The sequence below is a fragment of the Elephas maximus genome, chromosome 5 (genome assembly GCF_024166365.1).
Source record: "Elephas maximus indicus isolate mEleMax1 chromosome 5, mEleMax1 primary haplotype, whole genome shotgun sequence".
NCBI classification, from domain to species: domain Eukaryota; kingdom Metazoa; phylum Chordata; class Mammalia; order Proboscidea; family Elephantidae; genus Elephas; species Elephas maximus.
Window position 1 is genome coordinate 23,605,059 of NC_064823.1, and position 5,538 is coordinate 23,610,596.

The 5,538-nt window shown below is 37.5% G+C and overlaps 1 pseudogene; it reads right to left on the reverse strand.

Moving 5' to 3' along the window:
• Window positions 1-744: 744 nt before the first annotated feature.
• LOC126077520 (60S ribosomal protein L23a-like) lies at window positions 745-1,201 on the reverse strand (annotated as a pseudogene).
• Window positions 1,202-5,538: the final 4,337 nt, after the last annotated feature.

Here is a 5,538-nt window from a genome sequence, read left to right on the forward strand (position 1 = left end):
ACATAAAGAAACCAAAAATCCTCACAACTGGACCAATAAGCAACATCATGACAAATGGAGAAAAAATTGAAGTTGTCAAAGATTTCATTCTACTTGGATCCTTAGTCAACGCCCACGGAAGCAGCAGTCAAGAATCAAGCGACATATTGCATTGGGCAAATCTGCTGCAAAAGGCCTCCTTGAATTGTTAAAAAGCAAAGACATCACCTTGAGTACCAAGGTGCACCTGACTCAAACCATGGTGTTTTCAATAGCCTATTATGCATGCTAAAGCTAGACAATGAATAATAAGACCAAAGAAGAATTAATGCCTTTGAATTATGGTGTTGGTGAAGAATATTGAATATACCACGGACTGCCAGAAGAATGAACAAATCTGTCTTGGAGGAAGTACAGCCAGAATGTTCCTTAGAAGCAAGTATGGCGAGACTTGGTCTCACTTACTTTGGACATATTATTAGGAGGATCCAGTCCCTGGAGAAGGACATCAAGCTTGGTAAAGTAGGGGATCAGCAAAAAAGAGGAAGACCTTCGATGAGATAAATTGACACAGTGGCTGCAACAATGGGCTTAAACACAGCATGATTGTGAGGATGGTACAGGACTAGGCAGTGTTTTGTTCTGTTGTCCACAGAGTCACTAAAAGTTGGAACCCACTCGATAGTACCTAATAACAAAAACCTTTTTTTTTTTTTTTTTGTGGTGAAAAAAATTTATATTTCGAATTAGCCGGCTGGACTTAGTTTAGATGATCCCAATTTTGTTGGCAACATCCAAAGCATCATAGTCAGGAGCCAGTTGAATATACGCCTTCTCCTCTCCATCAGGTCTGATCAAGATGTTGATCTTGGCCACATCAATGTCATAGAGCTTCATCACAGCCTGTTAGATCTGGTGCTCGTTGGCCTTGACATCCACAATGAACACAGATGTGTTATGGCTTCACGGCTGACTCAGTGGTCAGAGGGAACTTGATGACGGCATAGCGGTCAAGCTTGTTTCTCCTGGGGGAGCTCTTCCGAGGATATTGGGTCTGCCTTCACAGCCTCAGTGTCTTGGGCCGCCAGGAGGTGGGTGAAGTGACGATCTTTTTTTTGTGACTATGGACGCCATTCATCACCACCTTCTTGGCCTTCAACACCTTTGCTTTGGCTTCAGTTTTGGGAAGGAAAGGGGCTTCCTTCTTTGCTTTCAGCACCATCTTTGTAAAAATGCCCAGCATTTTTTAAAATTCAATATTCTGTCCAAAGCATTCTTCCATACTGTTAAATATTCTGCAAAAATATAATATTCTTTCATGTGAGATTCATTACTTGGTTGTTCCAGATTTTTCTTTAATATAAGCAACTGTGTGATAGACATCTTTGGACATAAACAGTTTATTGTAAAAGTATATATGACACAGAATTTGCCAGTTTAAATTTTTTCACATGTAAAATTTAGTGATATCAATTACGTCAATCATTTTGTGCAATCGTCACCAATATCTGTTGCCAAATTCCCATCACTCAGAAACTCAATACTTCCTAAACAACGGCTGTCCCTTCTCCCTTTCTTTTCACTTATGGTAACCAAAAAAAAACCAAACCCAGTGCCGTCGAGTCGATTCTGACTCATAGCGACCCTATAGGACAGAGTAGAACTGCCCCATAGAGTTTCCAAGGAGCTCCTGGCAGGTTCAAACTGCCGACCCTTTGGTTAGCAGCCGTAGCACTTAACCACTACACCACCAGGGTTTCCTCACTTATGGTAATCATTAATAAACTTTGGTCTCTATACATTTGCCTATTCTAGTTATTTCATATAAGTGATATCATACAATATTTGTCCTTTCATGATTGATTAACTTCAGTCATCATAATGTTTTCAAGGTTCATCCAGGTTATAACATGTATTAGGACTTCATTTCTCTTTACGGCTGAGTAATATTCCATTGTAGGTATATAAAAAAAAAAGGTATATACCACGTTTTTTTATCCATTCATCTGTTTATGGACATTTAAGTTGTTTCCACATTTTGGCAATTGTGAATAGTGCTGTAATAAACATTGGTGTACGTGTATTTGTTTACATCACTGCTTTCAAGTCTCTTGGGTATAATTCCACCTAGGAGTGGAATTGCTGGGTCACATGGTAGTGTCAAACTCTTTTCCACAATGGCTGTTCCATTTTGCAGTCCCACCAGAAATGAATAAGGGTTCCAGTTTCTTCACATCTTCACCAACATTTGTTGTTTTCTGGTTGCTTGTTTGTTTGTTTTTTATCTTAGCCATTCTAATGGGGGTGAAGTGGTATCTCATTCTGGTTTTGATTTTCATCTCCTTAATGGATAACGATGTCTTGGAAAAAGTACAACCAGAATGCTCCCTAGAAGCAAGGATGGTGAGACTACATCTCACATACTTTGGACATGTTATCGGGGGGATCAGTCCCTGGAGAAGGACATCATGCTTGGTAGGGTAGAGAATCAGCAAAAAAGAGGAAGACCGTTGAGATGAATTGACACAGTGACTACAACAGTGGGTTCAAGCATAGCAACAATTGTTAGGATGGCACGGGACCAGGCAGTGTTTCGTTCTGTTGTGCATGGGGTCACTATGAGTCAGAACTGACTCGATGGCACCTAACAACAACAACAAATGACTAATGATGTTGAGCATCTTTTCATGTGCTTCTTGGACATTTGCATTTCTTCTTCAGTAAAATGTGTATTCAAAACTGGACATAAACTCTTAAAGAGACAAAAGCTCTTTTTTCTATTGCCCTCCGGAAAGTATGTACCAAGTTACACTCTATCCACAGGTACCCACTTCATTTCACCCTCGGTAGTTCTGAATATTAACATTGAAAACCACTTGGCCCTTCTGTTTAGGAAAGAAAGAGTATCCCATTATCGTTTCAACGTGTATTTCTTTGATTTCTAATGAAGCTTATTTTTTATTTAATTAATTTCATTCCCAACAGTTAAGTTTGCCCTGCTAGCTCATGTAAGAGCCTGCCTTCTAGAGAGTTGTCTACTCATTTGTCTTTGAAGAGACTATTAGATAATAGCCCTAATTCAAGCCTAGTTGTTAGAAATCAAAGTTAGGCAATAATTCATTGATTCAAAAACTCCCATACTCAGTGCATACCAGTTCCTTAGACCAGATTTTTCAGTTCTCTTTAGAAATATGAAAATCTTTGTGGGAATTGTATTACTAAACAGGTCCCATTTTCACAGTGAGACTGCAAATTTTCCCTAAAACAATGGAAAAATAATTTATTGAGAGGTTCTTAGGGTACTTCAGCATCAGAACTCCTGTCTTACCCAACTGCAAACACTATGCAGTTTATTATGTATTCAATTACAATACTTCTTTATTCATAAATACTGAGCTGTAACATTATCTTTAGTCTTTACAGAGCCATTGATAGTATCCTGAGGAAAAACACATGCAAATTGCAAGCCATCCTTTTTATGCTCTTACAATACTCAATGAGATTTCATAAAACATGATAGTTTCCTTGGTATCAGTAAATTGAAACACCCATTGTTTAATGCAAAATATTTAATTACTTTTCCTTATTAAATAATATTTCCATGTCAATTTATAAGGAATGAGGACATCAGCAAAAATAACCTAGAGAATTACTTATATTAGAACAACATAGTAAAAAATAGTTTTGAAAGGTTTAAATTCTCAGTGGAGCACAAATGTTTAATAATAGGAAATTGTTATTTTTTTAGTGAAACTCTATGCATCAAATATGAGTTTTAATAGGAAAACTTCTGCCATTTATTCATCACTTATCCTTAAACTAGTAGTAAGGTAGAATCTTTCTTTCTAGTCTTTAATATGTAAGCATGAGGGCTTCCAATCATGAGGGAATAACTGGAACCAAACTAGCCCTCCCTCTCACCATAAACAACTAAAAAATTGGACAAAATAAATGCTTTCAGGAAATGATTAACAAGTGGTACAAGACAATGATCCTGAGGGAACAGAAACTCACAATGTGAGTCCTAGGATCACCCAGCTCTCTGCCTGGAGAAAATTTCCTCGCCAAGTTGAAGAGAAAAGGAGTCCAAGGAGAGCATGGTATTCTGGCTGAGCTGAGGAGGCAGACCTCAGAATTCAGAGCAGCTAGAGTTGCTGGAATCTGCAGGACAGTGCATTGTAGAAGAGGGAGCTGTGCAGAAAGAGCAACCTGGAAGTTTGTGCAGGACTTTCCAATAAGTCCACGATTGAGGGATGTGTTGTACACACTCAAGGCAAGGCCACCCAAGGATTACCAAATAGCAGCTGTTAAAGTGTTGAGAGCACCCCAGAGATACTATACATTGAGTAATATGGGGGATGGTGAAGTTCCAACCCTGCCAGAGAGGAGGGGTCTAATTAAAACCTATTAGCATCCTTGGAATTTATCTGAAACAATGAAAGATCATGTCTTAGTAAGACCTAATATAGACCTAACCTAGCTCAAACAAGTTGTGTAGCAGAGATAGAGTTTAGGGTCTCACCAAATTAAAGGAGCTTGGGATATACCTTGAGTTTCACAAAGATTTATGCAAGTTCAAGGTGATTGGCCAGAAAGTAAACTGCAAAGCTTTTTTTTTTTTGCCCACTGCAGTATCTAAAACTAGAATCAGCATTATCTAGGCCAATGTCACAGAATCCACAGTCTTTACAGTGTATTGTCCACAATATTCCGAATTTAAGATGACCCAGATGTTAGATTTAGCAGACAAATTTTAAACTAGTTATGATAAATATGTTCAAAGAGTAAAGGGAAATATGTTCAAAGAATTAAAGGAAAATACAGTCTTAGTGAGTGAATAGATAGGGAAGCTCAGAAGAAAAATGAAACTATAAATAAATAAAAAATTTAGACCTACAAAGTAAAATAACTAAAATTTTTAAAAATCACTGGATGGGCATAACAGCAAATTGGACACTGCAAGAGGAAAAAAGGGTCAGTGATCTGTGGGACAAGATACAGTAGTCTAATATACGTATAATTAGTATCCCAAAAGGAAGGGCAAGGATAATAGGGCAGAAAAACAATTGAAGAAATAATGATTGAAAAATCTCCAAAATTTAGAGGAAAACATCATCCGATATATCCAAAGAGTTCAAACCTCAAGCACTATAAACACAAAGAAAAACCACATATAGGCACATCATAGTCAAACTGCTGAAAATCTTGAAAGCAGCAGAGAAAAAAGACACATTGCACATACATGCTAACAAGACAGGAAGTATGCCTTAGATCTTATCAGAGCAATCATGACCAGAAGACAATGAAACAGTCTCTTTAAAGCGCTGAAAGAAAAAACAGAACAAAAAAACTGTCAACCCAGAATACTATATCCAGTGCAAATATTTTTCAAAAATGAGGGTGAAATAAAGATTTTTCAGATAAATGAAAGCTGTGGGAATTCATCACCTGCAGTACAGGTGTGGGCAGATAATGAAAAAAAAAAAAAAATCCAAGATAATTGTGTCTAGGAAAAAAAACCACCAGATTAGAATAGAATAAGCAATAAAAATTAATGAG